Below are 18,993 nucleotides of genomic sequence, written 5' to 3' on the forward strand. Positions count from 1 at the left end.
ATCATCCACTTTTTCCTGGATCATCCCCCATCTATGTATATTCAAGCTGTTATATATGACCTCTCTTAAGAAACAAATAAAAATTCTTCTTTGAACTCTATATCCCCCTTTGGGTATTACTCCACTCTTCTACTCCCTTCACAGCCAAACTTTATTAAAGTGGTTTAAAAAAATGCTATCTGCACTTTTTACCTCCCACCCATGCTCTGTTCAATCCATTCCAATATGACTTCTGCCTCCATCACCAGCAATATCCATTCTGCCAATCCAATATCTAGTTTATGCCCTCATCCTACTGGGCCTCCCAGCAGCACTAAATTCTGTTTATCATTCCCTCCTTCTTTGGAATAATCTCTTGATTTCATTCAACCGGTGATTACTGAGCACCAGCCCTGGCCAGGTACCGTTCTAGGCACTGGCCTGGGATACAGTGCTTCTGTGGCACCTCGCTCTCCTAGTTTCCTTTCTACATTTTTCACTTCTCTTACTTCTCATCTTCATCCTCCTCTGACCTAGTCCCTAAATGTTAAGTAATTCAGAACTTAATACCAAGCCTCCTTTTCTTTACTGTCTCCTTAAATGACATCATCCATTTCCATGGCTTTAATTATTATCCTTAGAGTGAAAATGTCCCAAATTTATATCTGCAGCCTGGAACTCTGCTTGGGACTCTGGTTCTACGGTGTTCAATGACTTAACTGACATTTCCACTTGGACACCTCAAAGCATCTCAAACTTAATGTAATCAAATTTTAGCTCTTGACTTCCCTCCCAAAACATTCTTGCCTTAGTAAATCTCAGAAAATAACACAAGATCCAGCTCTCAAGCCATGAATCTGGATTCCTCTCCCATTTCAAATCCACCAGCAAGTTCCTGAGTCTGTCTCCAAAATACATCTCCAATGTGTTCATTTTGCTTCACCTCCCTTGCTATTCTCATCTCGTCTCAACTACTGCCACAGCTTCCCAACTGCTCCCATCTTTGTCTCCTTTCAATCTTTCTGATATGCACCTTTAAAAAACAAAATTAAATCAGCCTATTCCTTGCTTGTAAGTCTTCAGCAGCACCACACTGTAACAGGAATAAAATCTGGACTCCTTCTCTTTGTCCTCAAGATCGTAAGGAATATGCTCTCTGCTTCTCTGCGCTCCAATGTCTCTCTCCAGTCTTCCTCGCTGACCTTTCAGTGTCTTGACCATGCTAAGGACTGCTCTCCTGTGGTGTGCTACATGCTACTCCCTCCCTTGGGAACACCCTCCCCTCTGGCTGGCTCCTTCTCAATCTCCAGTCTCAGCTAGAATGCAAACTCCTCAGACCACTTTACCTATGATGGTCCTTCCTGAAACGCAGCCTTTATTCATTTTCTTCACAGCACGTAACATTTTACAATTACTTATCCATTTATTTACTTAAAAACTTATTTTGAAAATGTACAAACATAAACAAAAGTAGAGTAAACAGTAACGAGCTCACAGATTCTTGTATTTTTATTTTATTTTGTAACTATATCCCCTGTTATACTATAAGCTCCAATGGATAGAGACTGTATCTTTTTCTTTTTCATCCACGGCCTTGCACAGTGCCTGGCTCATGATAAACACTCAACGATTTTTTTGTTTTGTTTTGTTTTGAATGAGAAGGAAAGTTAGAGATGACACTAAAGACATGGATGGCACCACTGAGAAAAGCAAAACAGGAGGGGAGAGTTTTGAGGACAGCTGGTAATTTATTCATCAGCCTACTCCCTGCCAGGCTCCAGACTAGGTGTCGAGTTTCAGAGATAAATAAGAGAAAGTCTTATACAAAATCTAGTGGAGATATAATAACAAGTAGTATTTACTCAGGGCCCCCTATGTTCTAGATACAAGACAAAGCATTTCAGAGGTCTTGTCTCATTTAGTCCTATAATGACCCCGTAAGGAAGAAGTTATTATTATCCCCATCTTACACCTAAGGAAACAGGCTTATAAAGGTTAAATAATTGGTAAGCAGGATACAAAGCTGGGAAAGTGGTAAAGTCAGGTTTAGAACTTAGGCTATTCAGTTCCAAAGCCAAGCCACTAAATAGCACTGTGCGTCCAGATGTGCACTATCCTCTACAGCACTATGAAAAACCCTCTAACAGAGGCATGCACAAGGTGCAGTGGGAGTAAGCAGAGGACTCTGAGGAGGAGAAAGGGCCAAAAGGCTCCTTCAGAGGTGACCCCTGAGCAGAGTCTGAAAGTTTAAGCAGGAAATTGCTAGGCAATGAAGTCCAAGGAAACAGTATGTGCAAAAAAAGTATGCAGGCACTTGAAGGAGCACTGTGTACCTAGGCTACTTCCAAGGATTCTTCTGTTTTATTTTTTAAAACTGAGTGCAATGAGTGCCATTGTGCTAGGAGCTTTGGATACCAGACAAAAGACAAAATACTATGAGAAAGTTAAGCATGAAGCACTATGAAAGCGTAAAGGAGGAAGGTTTCTTGCAGCCTACGGGAAATCTGTGAAGGTTTCTCAGAAGAGGAGCCTACAATGGATCTTGAGGACAAATTAACCACATTAGGAGAAGAGGGCAAGCAGAGAGGGACTTGCACAAGACATGGGCATTTGATGAGGCAAGGAATACTTGGCGGACTGTGAGAACTGGATATGGCCAGATTTGGAGGGAGTGAATTACAGGGGGAGTGGCAAGAGATGAGGTTGGCAGCTAGGCACAGATGTGATCTTCAATGTCACTGTTGATTATTGGAAGGTTAAAAAACTGTCTAACAAAAATGCTTCCAAGCTACAGTTATTAAAACAGCGTGGTCCTCACACAGGGATACATAACCCAGAAACAGACCTATAACTATGAACACTGGGGCTTGCTGTAGAATAAAGGTGGCATTTCAGATCAGCAAAGAGAAGACACATCATTTAATAAATGCTACAGGGACAACTGGTTACCCATTGAAAAAAAAAAACCACATTGGATACCCTCCTTCATATCTTGTAAGGAAATAAAGTTCATTTAGATTTGGGATTAAATATAAATAATAAAGCGGTACCTGGGTGGCTCAGTCCATCAAGCGTCTAACTCTTGATTTCGGCTCAGGTCATATCTCCTGGTTTGTGAGTTTGAGCCCCACAGCAGACTGTGCACTGACAATGTAGAGCCTTCTAGGGAATCTCTCTCTCTTCCTCTCCAACTTGTGCACTCCCTCTCTCTCAGAATAAATAAATTTTAAATATATATACATATGTATACATATATACATATCTATATACAGAACCATAAATATCTTTTTAAGACAAAATAATATTTTTTAAATAGAATATATGGGCACCTGGGTGGCTCAGTTAAGCGTTTGACTCTTGATTTTGGCTCAGGTCATGATTTCACGGCTCATGGGATTGAGCCCCACATCAGGCTCTGCACTGACAGTGTGGAGCCTGCTTGGGATTCTCTCTCTCTCTCTCTCTCTCTCTCTCTCTCTCTCTCTCTCTCTCTCCCCTCCCCCCATCCTTCCCTGGTTCTCTCTCTCTCTAAGTAAATAAATAAACATTTATGAAATAGAAAATAGATTATATAAGAACTTTCTGGTTAAAACAGGAGACTTCAAAGGAATTTTGTTCTTTTTTTTTTTTTTTAAAGGAATTTTGTTTTAATGGCAAACTAATGTGGCTTGCTTACCAACATGAAAGTTACCAAGTTCACTTTGTTGGAAAACAGTGGAAGCACTGGTCCAAAGCAGTGGTTCCCACCTCTTTCTCCTAGTCATAACTACCTGGGGAGCTTTGTAAAACCCCCAAAAGCATACCAGAGCTTCTAGGCTGGAGGAAAGGCTTAAAAGAGAGATCTTTCTCTAATAAATGTTTTCATTAAAAAAAAATACACATTGATTTTCAGTAGCAATTAATTGTTGGAAAGGAATTATTTCCTTGGTCTAACCTCTTGATTGGGTTCAGAAAGGTCAGGAATTGAAACTGTTTAATATTTCACTTAACACTCAAAGACATATATACTCAGCACAGTATCGGAGCAAGTACTAGGCATACTGGGAAGAGTACTTAATTCGGAGGTGGAAGACATGGGTTCTAGAAACTACTACATAGTAGCTAGCTGTGTGGTACTAAACGACTCACTTAGCTACTAAACTCTGAAGTGCAACCTGATCATCCGTAGACTGAAAATGATGATAATCCTAGACTCCTCTCCCACAGGGAGCCTGCAGTGGGAACTGAATGAGATCATCTTCCTTTGTAAACCACTCAATAAATATTTGTGGGATGACCGAATGAACACTCTATATACAGTAAGTTTTTCACACATCTATAAATATATGCGAACACTACAAAACATCCCACCAACTCTTAGTTACAATAAGCACTAGAACTACACAATATAGATTCATATCTAATAACCTACAGACTGCACTCTGCAGGCTTCTGAAATACACATCAGGAGGTAATGGGGACCCAGGGAAAGGCTGTCCCTGCTCCTTTCAGTTTCTTCCTCTTCTCTTTTCTACCTCGTTCCTCACCTTGTCCTTGCTCTCAAGGAACAAGCAGATAACAAAGGTATGGTTTTCTCAGAAGGACTCAAGTCAATAAAAGGGTCTCCTCTTTCCAAATATCGCAATCAATGGCCACATTTTATTTTAATATATGTTTGTTTCTTGTTTGTTTAATCTCTATACCCAACATGGGGCTCTAACTCACAACCCCAAGATCAAGAGTTGCATGCTCCACTGATGGAGCCAACCAGGCGTCCCAAAGGCCACATTTTAAATATAAAGGTAGTTACCTTTCTTCTTGAAATATGGTGGTAGAATTTTACCACCATAAATTTAAAATTTCAGGGGTGCCTGGGTGGCTCAGTCAGTTAAGGGTCCGATTTCAGCCCAGGTCATGATCTCACAGCTCATGAGTTCGAGCCCCTTGTTGGGCTCTCTACTGACAGCTCAGAGCCTGGAGCCTGCTTCGGATTCTGTGTCTCCCTCTCTCTCCGCCCCTCCCCTGCTCACGCTCTCTCACAAAAATAAACATTAAAAAATATTTATAAATTTAAAATTTCACGTCTTTGAATAAGCATTCCTTTGGTAAGCATCCTTTAATCGCCCAAATGGATATATTTGCTATAGACTCTCCATGTCCGTAACAGTTTGTGTAATACTTAAAACAATCACCCTTTGTTATAAATCTCTGTACACGTTTTAGCTCCTCGTGACCTCACAAGTGCCAGGGGACTGTCTTCGAGTGCTTGTGGGGCTGAGCACATTATATACTACATGATAAATACTCAACAAAAATTTAGCATATGAATGGATGATGACACCAGAAATTCAATATCACCTTAGAAGGCTGAAGCCAGAGTCAAAATAACTGGGATGGCAGAAACTGAGAAAATATACAATTTCACCTCAATTCCTTTATATTTTATAAGCATCTACTATATGCCTGATACAGCCCAAGGTGTGCTATGATGAATAAGACCTACTCTCTGTCCTTAAGGAGTTTATAATCCTATTTATACTCAATCACATTTTTTTTATTTTGATATAATTCTGGACTTTCAGAAGGGTTGCAAAGATTGTATAGAGCGTTCTCATATCATCTTCCCCCAACTTTCCCTAATATTAACACCTTATATAACGGTGGTACACTCAGTGAAACTAGGAAATTAATATTGCTACAATACATAGGTTATCCACCTTTTGGCTAAGATCAAGTGTAGTATCTATTCTTACTAGCTTAATATTGCTACAATACATTAACTACAGACTTTACTCTGATTTTGTCACTTTTTGCATATATGCAAAGTTTTGTTTTTTGTTCCACAACCCCTTGTTACTCTTAGTTGTCACGTCTCCCTCTCCTCTCAATTACATTTTTAGTAACTATTTTTTTCCTGTTTATAGTAACAAGTTTTCTGAAAAGTGAAAAAAAAAAGGAGGAAGAAAAAGAAAATAAAATCTCTGATAATCCTCTGTGAAGAGATAAACTTTCCTAACATCTGTATAATCTTTTGGTCTTTTTGCCATGTATGTACGTGTATATACATTTTACTTTTCTTAAAACCAGAAATCTAAATATAGCCTTTTGTGTCTTGTTTTCTCTCATTATCACTTGTAAAACATTTTACTACATCTTTATGGGGTTTTTTTGAGGCAGGGGGATAGGGAGACAGGGTCTGAAGTTGACTCTATGCTCTCCGCACAGAACCTGATGAAGGGTTTGAACTCACAAACCACAAGATCATAACCTGAGCTGAAGTCTGATGCTTAATGGACTGAGTCACACAGGCACCCCTACCACATCTTTAAAAAAAAATTATTTCACAAGGGTTCCTGGGTGGCATAGCTGGTTAAGCGACCAGCTCTTGATTGCAGCTCAGGTCATGATCTCGCAGTTCGTGAGATGGAACCCCATGTCAGGCTCTGTGCTGACAGTGTGGAGCCTGCTTGGGATTCTCTATCCCTTTCTCTCTACCCCCCCCCCCCCAAATAAACATTTAAACATTATTTTACAATATTATTTTAATGATAGCTTAGATTCCACTGTTATAATGAATCATAATTTAACCATTTCCCTGTTATTGGATAGGTAAGTTGCTACTTATACTACTATAAATAGTGCAGTGAATATCCTTGAATATGAAAACAGTATAAATTATAATGGGATGGATAAGCAGAAAATATTAGTGACAGGGCCAGCAGAAATGCCTAACCTAGCTTTGAAGAGCAGAAAATCAGAAACACTTGTTGGAGGACATATTATCTGAGATGGGCTCTGAAGAAAAAATCTATTCCCTCATTCTTTAGTATTCAACTGAACATTTACTGAGTGCCTGCGATACCCAATTATTATACTGGGATCCAGGGATACAAAAGGGACTAAGGTTCTGCAGGGGAAGTTCACTGACTAATCAGAGAGGCAGACATTTGAACCAAAAAATCACAACAATGAGATAAATGCTATTATCACAGTGCTATGTATGAAAAAGTGCTCTGGGTACACAGAGAACACATTTAAAGAATCAACTGTAAAAGTAGAAGGAGTTAGGCACCTGGGTGGCTCAGTTGGTTAAGCGTCCAACTTCAGTGCAGGTCATGATCTCATGGTCCGTGAGTTCGAGCCCTGCATCAGACTCTGTGCTGACCCCTCAGAGCCTAGAGCCTGCTTCAGATTCTGAGTCTCCCTCTCTCTCTCTGCCCCTGCCCCACTCATGCTCTCTCTTTTTCTCTCAAAAATGAGTGTTTTTTAAATAGAAGGAATTATATCAAGGTTGATAATAACACACATGAGAGAGGTTTTAGTTAAGTTTGATTTTAATATGTATCAACACTATGAAGGAGTTCCTTAAAACAGGTAAATTATTAATAGGGATTCAAAGTATTCAGATGGTGAGAAGTATTAGTTCTATTATATTTTATACTGGTAAAACCAGTACTAGAGCACCACGTTCATTTCTGAGAACTGTACATTTTTTAAAGCATTTTTTAAATGCTTATTTTGAGAGAAAGGGGGAGAGAGAGAGCATGCACACATGCATGCACGTGAGTAGGGGAGGGGCAGAAAGAGGGAGAGAGAGGATTCCAAATAGGCTCCGCGCTGCAGTGTGGAGCCTGATGCTTGGCTCACACCCACAAACTGTGAGATCACGACCTGAGTCAAAACCAAGAGTCCAGTGCTCACCCAACTGAGCCACTAAGGCACCCCTGAACTGTATATTTTTAGTCCATTTTATTGAGATATGTCCACAATGAAATGTACCCACTAAAGTGTACAGTCTGATAAAATTTGATGAATTTATATACCCATGTAACCAACCACCACCACCATTAAGAAATGTCCTTGTGCTTCATCCCAGTCAATCCCCTTCACCCCACATCTAACCCCAAACAATCACTGATTTGCCTTCTGTCACTACAGACTTGTTTTTTAGAGTTTCATATAAATGGAAACATACAGGCTGTACTTTCTTGGCTTCTGGCTTCTTTCAACTCAGCATGTTTTTGAGAACAAACCATGTTGGTGTGTGCATCGGTAGTCCATTGCTTCCTACTGTCTGAGTGTCATATTGATAAGACCATGGATAAACTGAAATAAAGAGAAAAGAGAGTAGGCCATGAGGTGACTGGATGCCAGGTTCTATGAGAAATCATTGAAAAATATCTGGTTGACACTGAAAGGGAGGGCATTTGAAGAACTTCAATGTGCAGAACAGGCTTGTTCTGGTCTTACCAGAAGGTAAGACCGAAACTAATGGCTGCCCATAGAGACAGTCAAGATATTTAAATGGAAATAGCATGGCTGACGAAGATGCTGCTGAAGGGATTCCAACATCAGCAAGAGTCTGGACTTGATACAGTCAGTATTTCTTCCAACCTTGAAGAGCTACGATTCTGTCATTCTCATGAGTGAGAAAAATATTACACCATTATTAACCATTAAAATATCAGCATGAATTTTTATTTAAACCAAATGAGCTATTCTGTCAGAGCTAGTATAGCATATGGTTTCAAATGTTTGGGGATGGTGAGCGGGGGGAAGTCTTTAAAATCAGACAGACCTAAGTATAAATAAATCTCTATTCTGCCACCTACTAACTGTGTGTCCGGCATTTAACCTCTCTATGCCAAAGTTTCTTCATTTGAAAACTAACATAATGATGGATATGCTTGCCCCAAACCAAAAGCTGAATAAATCTTGTTGTCAGCAAGACCCTAGGGAATAAGATAAAGACTATATGACTTTTGAATAAGTGGGGGCCTAGGAAAGTCTAAGATACAAAGGCACTGTCTACAGCTGGGGTGGTAAATTGTGACCCCCAGGCCAAATCTGGCCATGGTGTGGTTTTGTGTGGCCCACTAGCTAAGGATAGTTTTCACATTTTTAAAAGGTTGTAAAATAAAGAAGAATATGTGACATAGACTTTATGTGACCCCCGAAGTCTAAAATACTAACTACCTTGACCTTTGCAGAAAAAGCGAAACCCAGGTCTAGAACAGACAGGGGTCAATGTGGCTGGCGGTAAGTTATATGGTTTTAAAGAGACAAACATAAAGAGTATCCATCTGCTAAAAGGAGTACAGAAGGAAGAATTCCTTAAACATCTGTAGCCATGAGTTCCTTACCTATAAATTGAAAATAAAAACAATACCTCTCAACTTCTGCTCAGGCCATGATGAACCAGACTTGCCCTCTCATTTTAAGCAACTAGAAAATTGGACAAAATATAGGAAAAAACTGTTTTAGGCACTGAACAACAGTTAGCACTATGATTCTTCAGAGAGAGGAACCAAAGGTAAGTCCTATGAAGGCTGTGGCTTTCTGCTTGGAGGTACTTTCTACACTGTAGCACTGTGGAAATGACCACAAGCAGAGCCCAGTGAGCTAAACAGGTTGAGGTGACAAAGTTCAGGGTTTAGGGGAGCTAAGAAGGCTGGAATCTGCCAGGGCAGAGTATCAGAGAGGAAGGAGCTCCACATATAGAAATAGTTTCAAAATTTTGTAGAAGGTCTCCTTGAGTCTTTGGCTATACCAACCTCTAGCGTAGAATTCTACATGGCTGGGCAGAGCCAAACTGTTGAGGGTGGCAGGTGTGTGTGAAACAAACAACTAGAGGACTTGAAACTGAACAATTCCCAGAGTTGACAACCATATGGGAGACATCTGAACTCCAACCAGCCAGAGTGGAAACTTCAATGAACACTGCAGGCAGAGACCCTAGACAGGCCAGGTCTTATTAGAGAGCTAAATGCAGAAGCCTAAATAAAGCAATTCTAGATCAACCTAAGAGTTTAAAAACTAGCCTTAAAAAAAAAAAAAAAATCAGTCTAACCCACAAGTGACTTAACTGCTTGCCAAAACAAAATTCAATCCTCTTTAAAGGAAGACAACAAAATCAAGATAACTAATAATGCAACATTCACAACATACAACATCCAATAAAAAATTACATGCAAAGAGGCAGGAAAATGTAACCCATAATTAAAAGAAAAAATGTCAGTCAACAGAAACAAACTAAAAAATGGTGAAAATTATAGAATCAGCAGATAAAGATTTTAAATTTTTTTTAACATTTATTTATTTTTGAGAGAGAGAGAGAGACAGAACACGAGCAAGAGAGGGGCAGAAAGAGAGGGAGACACAGAACTCAAAGCAGGCTCCAGGCTCTGAGCTGTCAGCACAGAACCCAATGCAGGGCCCAAACTCACAGACCGTGAGATCATGACCTAAGCCGAAGTCAGATGCTTAACCGACTGAGCCACCCAGGTGCCCCAACAGATAAAAATTTTAAAACATTACAAGTATGTTCAAAATTTAAAGAAAGAAAAGCAACAAAATGAGAAAAGAAATGAAAGATATGACAAATAATCAAACACAAGGTCTAGAGAAGAAAAATACAATAACTGAAATGAAAACTTCACTGGCTAAACCCAACAGCACAATAGACACTAAAGGAATGACCTATTAACAAAAACAAAACAAAACAAAAAAAGTAACCTCTGAGACAACATCAAGTAATATAACTTATGTGTAATTTCAGACCCAAAAAATGTGGGTGGGGGGATACTTAAAAAATAATTACTAAAACTCTTCCCAAATTTGTTGACATTTCTAAGCCCACAAATCCAAGAACTCCAGGAAAACCACCCAAGATACACTGTCCTCACCAAAGTGCTGAAAACCAGAGAGAAGATTATATAAAGCAGCCAGAGTGAAAAGGCAAACTAGACACAGGTGAACAATGCTAAGAACATCTGACTTCCCATTAGAAATGATACAAGATAGATGACAACAGAAAAGCAGCTTAAAATGCAGAAAGATAGAAACCATGCATCTAAAATTTGATAGCCAGTAAAAATACCCTTCAGAAATGCAGGAGAAATTGAGATTTTTCAACAAAAAAGATGAGAGAATTCACTGCCAGCAGATCTTTTCTACAAGAAATGTTGAGGCTTTCAGGCTAAAGATAAAATGATGCAGATATGGGTACTCAGATCTAAGCAAGGGAATTAAGGGCAGTGGAAGTGGCAAATATGTGGGTAAATGTAAAAGAATTTTTATCATTAAAAGCAAAAATAGTAACATGAATTGTGGGGTTTATTATATATGCAGAAGTAAAAGGTACGACAACAATAGCCCAAAGGTATGTGGAAGATGAAAGGATACTCCATAAAGTTTTTACACTATAAATAAAGCAGCATATTATTTTAAAACAGACAGTATTAGTTAAACATGCATATTTTAAACCTTAGAGCAACTACTGTAAAAATAAAACAAAGATTTATACCTAATAGGCCAAGAGAGGAAACAGAATAGTAAAAAAGTAATAAAAAATATGCCAGGAAAAGAGGAAAGAATAAACATAAAACAGATGGGTAAATAGAAAACAAATAGTGAAATGGCGGACTTAAATGCTACCATATCAAATAAATGTAAATGGTCTAAACACTTCAATTAAAAAGCAACGATGGTAAGGCTGGATTTAAAACCAAAACAACACATAGGACCTATCTGGTATCTAGAAGAAATTTAATTAAGGGACACTTGGGTGGCTCAGTCAGTTAAGCATCTGACCTCAGCTCAGGTAATGATGTTATGGTTCGTGAGATTGAGTCCTGTGGAGGGCTCTGTGCTAACAGCACAGAGCTGGCTTCAGATTCTCTGTCTCCCTCTCTTTCTGCCCCTCCCTGCTCACACTCTCTCTCTCTCAAAAAATAAACATACATTTTAAAAAATAATAATAAGAGAAACTCATTTAAGAAAAAAAAGACACAAATAGGTTAAAAATTAAAAGAATAGGAAAAATATACTAGGCAAACATTAACCATAAGAAAGCAGGAGTGACTATATTAAATGGAAGCAGACTCACATAATGTAGACTTCAAGACAAGGAATATTACCACAGAGAAAAGGAGGCATTTTATAATTACACAGGGTTCAATTTACCAAGAAGACAGAACAATCTTTAATGTGCATATGCCTACTTTTAGATGTTCAAAATACATGAAGTAAAAATGAACCAAACTGACAGGGGAAATAGACAAATCCACAATTATAGCTGGAAATGGCCAACACTCCTCTCAGAAATTAATCAGTAGAAATAAAATCAATAAAGATATGTAAGATATGAACGGCACTATCAACTATCAATTAATTAACATTAATAACACATTAAACCCAAGGACAGTGGAACACATATTCCTTTCAGATACACATAGAACATTTACTAAACAAGATTATAATGAGTTTCAATAGACCTCAAAAGACTGAAACCAGATAGTACATGGACCAGATAGTCCTATGAACACAAGAGAATTTTCAATCAGAAATTAGTAACAAAAAAAAGGGGGGTTCCTGGGAGGCTCAGTTGGTTGAGCATCCGACTTCAGCTCAGGTCATTATCTTGTGGTTGATGGGTTCAAGTCTCACTCACACTCTGTCTCTCTCTCAAAAATAAATAAACATAAAAAAAAAAAAGTTTATATGTAACACACAAGTCAAAGAAGATATCACAAACCAAATTAGAAATTATTTCGAAAAAAACATATTAAAAGAGTTTTTAATGTTTATTTTTGAGAGAGAGAGAGAGAGAGAGCACAAATGGGGGAGAGGCAGACAGAGAGAGGAGCACAGAATTCAAAGCAGACTCCAGGCTCCGAGCTGTCAGCACAAAGCCCAAAGAGGGGCCAACGAACCCTATTAAAATGAGTGTGACATTGAGGTGCCTGGGTGGCTCAGTCGGTTAAGCATCCAACTTCAGCTCAGGTCAAGATCTCACAGTTTGTGGGTTCAAGCCCCGCACTGGGCTCTTTCCCAGGCTCAGGAAATTTATACAGTTAAATGCTTAGGGAACAAGGAAGGTTTGAAGCTGATGACCTAAGTTTCCATCTCTAAGAAGCTAGAACAAGAAGAGCCAATTAAATCCAAAGCAAGTAATATGACACAAAGACTGGAAATCAACAACAACAGAAAACAAACAGCAAGACAACAGAGAAAATCTATGAAACTCAAAGCTGGTTCTTTGAGAAGACTGATAAAATTGATAAACTTATAGCTAGAATAGAATAAAAGAAAGCAAGCACAAATTCACACAAAGTACCAATATCAAATATGCAAGAAAGAACATTCCACTCTAAATCCTATAGGGATTAAAATAATAAAAGAATGTTAGGACTCCCTGCTGGGTGTGGAGGCTGCCTGAGATATTCTCCCTCTCTCTCTCTCTCTCTCTCTCTCTCTCTCTCTCTCTCTCTCTCTCCCCCCTGCCCCTCTCTCCTATATGCACATGCATGCTCTCTCTCAAAAATAAATAAATAAGAATGTTATAAACAGCTTTAAGTCAATATACTAGACAACTCTGATGAAATAGGAAAACTCTTTGAAAGCCAGAAATTACCAATTCAAAACAAAATAGAAAATCTGACTAGTTTAATAATGCACATAAAATTTAGAATCTGCATTAGCTACAGAGCATACTTGTAGTATGTTAACACCTTTTTTGAAATTCATAACGAATACTTTGCCATCTTTAAATGTACTGGTTTCAAATACTCTAAAGTTTCTCCAAATTTATATCCTTTATTACTCTTAAATTATCTTGAATTATTTACCATTTCCTATCATAGAGGAAAATTATATTACTCTTCTAACTTCTACCTAACTGCCTAAAATATTCAGCACTATTTTTATTTTTTTTTCAACGTTTATTTATTTTTGGGATAGAGAGAGACAGAGCATGAACGGGCGAGGGGCAGAGAGAGAGGGAGACACAGAATCGGAAACAGGCTCCAGGCTCTGAGCCATCAGCCCAGAGCCCGACGCGGGGCTCGAACTCACGGACCGCGAGATCGTGACCTGGCTGAAGTCGGACGCTTAACCGACTGCGCCACCCAGGCGCCCCCAGCACTATTTTTAAATGTGATATTTTTTATTGTTTAATTTGCTAACTGGCTTTTTACTACTTAAGATTATTTTCTTTGCTTGACTTTATAGCAAACTTTTGCTTATTATTTTACATCAGTCCCACTTAATAATAGTTTTATTTCTACTACATTTTTTAAAAACTATTTTAATGTTTACTTATTTTTGAGAGAGAGAGACAGAGCACAAGCAGGGGAAGGGCAGAGAGAGGGAGACACAGAATCCAAAGCAGGCTCCAGGCTCTGAGCTATCAGCACAGAGCCCGATGTAGGGCTCAAACCCATGAACTGTGAGATCATGGCCTGAGCCGAAGTTGGATGCTCAACTGTCTGAGCCACCCAGGTGCCCCTTTACTACATTTTTTTTTTTTAAGAGAGAGAGAACATGATGTGGGGAGAGGGACAAAGGGGGGAGAGAGAGAATCCCAAGCAGGCTCACACCCAGTGTGGAGCCTGATGTGGGGCTTGAACTCAGGACCCTGAGATCATGACCTGAGCTGAAATCAAGAGTCAGAAGCCCAACTTGCTGCGCTACCCAGGAGCTCCACTACTACATTTCATAGTCAAGTTTCCTTTCATCAACCGGCAATTTTTCCTTCATTTAATGACTAGAGACTGTAATGTCAAAGGCGAGCATGTGTTTCCAGCGCCTCCAAAATACCACTAAAAGGAAAGGGGCCCTAGATTCTGACACTCCCCAGCCAGATCTTTGCCATAAAGTCCTTAGAAATCTCTAGCTCCCACAATTCCCAGCCATATCAGAGAAGCTCCTATTCAATGTAGTACTGAATCCTAACAAAGCTCCACAAGGAGAGGACAAAGGCAGGGGCCTTGACCTTCACTCAACAAGAATAACAACAACAATAGTCTATAGGTACTCTACAAAAACAAGGCATCTGAGGTTCTAAGATGGCAAACAGGCAGCCTGGAACACTAATGACTACTTATTTCTTCTGTCCCACATACATGGTACCAGGTACAAGGACTAGGAAAAAAAAAATCCAGACCCTATGTGTACAGGGGCGGCAGGGGCAGTAGGGGTACAGTGGGGGAAGTGCTAGCTAAAGATTCGGTACCAAGCAGTTTGAGACTGAATGTCTTTCAGTTGAATACATTTCAGCCAAAACTTACTAGGCACACCCTCATTTAAAAAGGTATATCTGGGTGGCTCAACTGGTTAAACGCCAACTCTTGATCTCCACTCAGGTCTTGATCTCATGGGTTTGTGGGCACATGCACGCGCTACCTCAAAATAATTAAAAATTAAAAAACAAAGAGGGGGCTGGGTGGCTCATTTGGTTAAGCATCAGTCTCTTGATTTTGGTTCAGGTCATGATCTCACGGTTCGTGATTTTGAGCCGCAAATCAGGCTCTGTGCTGACAGCACAGGTCTGCTTGGGTTCTGTCTCCCGCTCTCCCTGCCCCTCCCCACCTGCATGCACATGCTCTCTAAATAAATAAAAATAAACTTAAATAAATAAACAAACAAACAAAATTAAAAAACAAAAAAGGATATTTGACAGCCTCATTATGACTTAGGAAAAGTGGTTCTCAGCTTTTTTCTCTAGCACTCTCTGGACAGTGCTCTGGAATGTCCCAACATTCTCTATCTCTCTGTTATGAAGCCAGTTCTTCACGTAACTAGCAGTCAATCAATGTTTGTTGAACTAAAAAATAAAAAATCTGGATTCCGTATAAACACATAAAACAAAAACTTACACGTTCTCCCAAAGGGCATTCATGGATAAATGCATTAAGCTCATATTACATTTATCATGGGCTTAAAAACACAAACAATTTCAGTAATATTCTCAGGAATAATCGCTGGGACCCCATCTGCATCCTGCTGCCCACATGCTTACCTTGAGAACCCTGACTTGGCAAATGAGCTAACACCCCACTTCTTAAAAGTGCTCCTTAAAAGTAAATGTGCACTGTCAAATATTACATATGATTTTTTTACATAAAGAAGTTACTTTTTGCTAAATAAATCACTAAGTCATTGTTATTTCTACTTCTGTATGTGGGTAATACTCAGATATTCTCAGTTTGGAACAATTAATATGAAAAAAAATCTAATTAACATTTATTTCATAAGGATGCAATTTGGACAAACAGCTCCCGAAATAAAATTTATACATGCCAACTAGAACAGAAAAGGCCGTCTCCATAGTTCAACACTTAATGAACACAAACTTAGTCCAAGTGGGGTTTAATGTCTAATTGGAATTTCCCAAACGGTCCTCTGGAATGTCTGAACAAAAACAAAGCAAACCAAACAAACCAAAAAGGATCCAAACCCCTAGAAAAGCTCTAAAACAACTGGTCAAACACTGGCTGGGTGAGGAACACCAAAGGGCAGGAGAAAGCTTCTACTTTTTATTTATACTTTTGTACCGCTGGATTTTTGTTTTACCAACAGCGCGGATTCCTTTCAGAAAGATTTATTTTTAAAGCTACCACATTAGCTGATAGTAAAAAAGGTCAGTCCAGAGAAAAGCTTGCTGCTTCTTCTGAAACCTTATTACACGAGATAGGATATATCGTGAAGTACGGCACATTATATCCTTTTTCTTTACTATTTATTACCACAAAGCACTTCTGAAAGGAGAATGGGGAAAGGAACCAGAAGATTCTTAACATAAAGCCAGAGGAGTGTAGAAGGCGCCACGTGACAGTGACAGCCGCCTAAGGGATCAAGCTTTGTGAAGAGGTGTCCTAATTTCTATTAACTGGCCTGTAGAAAACAGATTTAATCTTGTATCCTGTAGGAGAAAAAAAAGGAAAGCAGGTTTCATTTTCTGAAGGTGAACAAAAGACACTAAACATTAGGGCTCAGAGAGTAAACACGGGCCCATGATCCCTTAGCCGCAATTCCCAAATCCAAAAACTTCTGAAAACCACCAGTTTTCTGTAATTCATCTGGTAGAAATACTTGATCTGAACTTAATTGGCAGCCAAATCTGACCTGAACTGACATGAGGCTATTTATAGCGTCCCCACTAAAGTGAGAACAGTCATAGCTCTGGCTGCCGAAATATTAACGTATTCAACTACAAAGTGCTGCCCCTGACTGTGCAGGGACATTACATAATATACGGTAAAGCATCTTGTTAGCTTTCTAAAAACAAAGAAAATCTCTAAATTCTAAAATACTGATGGCCCTTACAGTTTCCAATAAAGGACTATGAAGCCCAAAATGGCTTTTTATTAAAATGGCCCAGGGGCGCCTGGGTGGCGCAGTCGGTTAAGCGTCCGACTTCAGCCAGGTCACGATCTCGCGGTCCGTGAGTTCGAGCCCCGCGTCAGGCTCTGGGCTGATGGCTCGGAGCCTGGAGCCTGTTTCCGATTCTGTGTCTCCCTCTCTCTCTGCCCTTCCCCCGTTCATGCTCTGTCTCTCTCTGTCCCAAAAATAAATAAACGTTGAAAAAAAAAAATTAAAAAAAAAAAAATGGTCCTGTCAGCCTCCACTAAAATACATAATTTTTCCTGAAAATGTTCTCATAATTTGAACTAATTAATTTCTCTTTTCTAGAAACTTACTGCTATTAGAAATGTTGTACTTTGAATATCTGTAAATCTTTAACTGTATTATTATTAGAACATTTTATACCGCTCCAAGGTATTCTAAGTCAACCACTCTCTGAAGGTGACATTAAAATCAGAAGGGTGGTTATCACCTTTGGCAGGAGGGTAGTACCAGAATGGGGTAAAGATCGTGAAGTTAAAAAAGCAGACCTCTGTCGATATGCTGTGATTTTCTTTCTGTGTTCAAGATGAAAAAAAAGCTTCTGGGTGGCTTCGTCGGTTGAGCCTCTGACTCTTGATTTCAGCTCAGGTCATGAGCTCATGGTTTGGTTCATGAGATCGAGCCAAATCCGGCTCTGAACTGCTGGCACAGAGCCTGCTTGGGATTCTCTCTCTCCCTCTCTCCCTCTCCCTCTCTCTCTCTGCACCGCGCCCCTCCAGTTTCTCAAAAATAAACAAACATGAAAAAATTTTTAAACAAAAACAAAGGGCATGTGATTTAAAAAAATTTTTTTTCATGTTTATTTATTTTTGAGAGAGAGACAGAGTGCAAGTGAGGGAGGGGCAAAGAGAGAAGGACATGCAGAATCCAAAGCAGGCTCCAGGCCCTGAGCTGTCAGCACAGAGCCAAACGTGGGGGCTCAAACCCAGGAACTATGAGATCATGACCTGAGCCGAAGTTGGATGCTTAACCAACTGAGCCACGCAGGCGCCCCGTGATTTTTTTATTTACCAAAGAGGGGCACAGATTTTAAAAGTGAACAAGCACCAATTTAAATCATTTAAAAAAATCAAAATAAAAATGAAGTCACATTATCCAAATAGTTATCAAGGAACAGAACACAAAATAAAAGTCAAGAAAGAGAACATGTGCAAGTAAGGAAAATTATGTATTTTAGCCCCGTTACGTATCAATTCCATTATATTATATGACTAAATAACAAATGATAATGAAACTTGCAAAACTCAAAGTTCTCTATTATAGAAACAAAACTGTAAAGCCAGATTAAAGCAAGAACTAAGATATAAAACTACTGAGAACCTATAATTAATTACAATGAAGAGTAATTTGGCAGATTTCACATGAAAAATAGGGACAGAATAAAGACTTTAATAAACATAAATACAGTACTACATTTTAAACTGTTGTATCTACATAAAACAAAATTAATTGAATTTTTTTTTTTAAGTACACACCAATCCTCCCTCCCTCCCCCACTCTCACACAACTAACAAAATGGTAGAAACAACGCAACCAAACAGGAACCTCGTTTCACAACTGGTAGACATGAAAGCTGTGAAAACCTCTTTTAACACGTGTGTGGGATGCAGAACCCCGAATTATTTCTGCCTAAAGGAAGCTCTCACAGAGTTATACTCAAAAAAAACTAAAGATTGAAAATAATTCAAAATATTCCTTAAAGCAACATGAGTAGCACAACTGGTTGTCTAGTTGCTATATCCTAGAAAGGAAGGATAAGGTTATCTCTACCAGTATTGTTTACTAAATTACAGTTTTTACTATCCATGAAATTTATGTGGCCATCAGAAATAGTACATATGAAAACGT

At 39.0% G+C, this 18,993-nt stretch overlaps 1 protein-coding gene across 4 annotated transcripts in view; it reads right to left on the reverse strand.

Annotated features, from left to right (window-relative positions):
• Nucleotides 1-18,993, reverse strand: part of TNRC6B (trinucleotide repeat containing adaptor 6B) — a 259,643-nt gene that overhangs the window by 223,326 nt on the left and 17,324 nt on the right. The window contains exon 2 of one of the 4 annotated variants that reach the window (XM_086712194.1): nucleotides 7,934-8,064. The exons of the other annotated variants lie outside the window; for them this stretch is intronic. The gene's annotated coding sequence lies outside the window, so the exon portion shown is untranslated. The remainder of the gene's footprint in view (nucleotides 1-7,933; nucleotides 8,065-18,993) is intronic. 4 annotated transcript variants of the gene reach the window in all.

This window comes from Puma concolor, chromosome B4 (genome assembly GCF_028749965.1).
Source record: "Puma concolor isolate L17-30 chromosome B4, mPumCon1.1.hap2, whole genome shotgun sequence".
Taxonomy (NCBI): Eukaryota; Metazoa; Chordata; class Mammalia; order Carnivora; family Felidae; genus Puma; species Puma concolor.